Source organism: Triticum dicoccoides, chromosome 2A (genome assembly GCF_002162155.2).
Source record: "Triticum dicoccoides isolate Atlit2015 ecotype Zavitan chromosome 2A, WEW_v2.0, whole genome shotgun sequence".
NCBI classification, from domain to species: Eukaryota; Viridiplantae; Streptophyta; class Magnoliopsida; order Poales; family Poaceae; genus Triticum; species Triticum dicoccoides.
The window spans coordinates 65,642,983-65,643,678 of record NC_041382.1 but is presented as its reverse complement, the minus strand read 5'-3'; positions in this window follow the sequence as shown (position 1 = coordinate 65,643,678).

Genomic DNA, 696 nt, shown 5'->3' with positions numbered 1-696 from the left:
TAATCCGAATGAAAGAGATTCGGCCACAATAAACATAACAAATGAGCAATGAGAAGGTAGGGCCGAGGTCCAGACAACAAAGTCGGCGTTTATCATCGTTCTTTTTTATGCCTCTTTATGTATGCCCCTCCCTATCATTCCGTCTAAGCCAGAAGAGGGATTCATCTTTATTCGATCGATTGTGCCGTTTTTGCTCGAAAGCATGTGGTCGGCAACTGTCTCAAAAGGACGTTCTTCAGTGAGATGTATCCCAAGGCAGCTAGAGACTGCTTGTCCAGCCCCCGGTTGAACCGGGTTATTTTCTAAGGCAATGTATTTATGAATGAGTCGTCGGTTGATCTGAACCACTCCCGTTCTCTAGTCTTGCACGTGCTCTGTGGTCCCCCATGGTATTTTCAACACGAAGTTGTGCATCCGAGGAACATAGTACTAGGTCATGCTGTGGGGACAACGGAGCGCATACCCCTATTGAGGGGTGCCGCTGGTGTGCGCCGAGGTGTTCTCCGAGTTGACAGGGCGCATTGCGCTCCTAGGGTTGCCTGACATGGCCCTGTTACCTATCGCGTCTTTGGTTACTTGTTCCTCGGCTTCCTGTACCTCGGTCACTAAGGTCATGGATTGTTGTTCCTTTAAAGGTGAAAATGACTTGTTTCCATGTAATGTGATTATACCATTAGGTCCATCCATCTGAAGTTT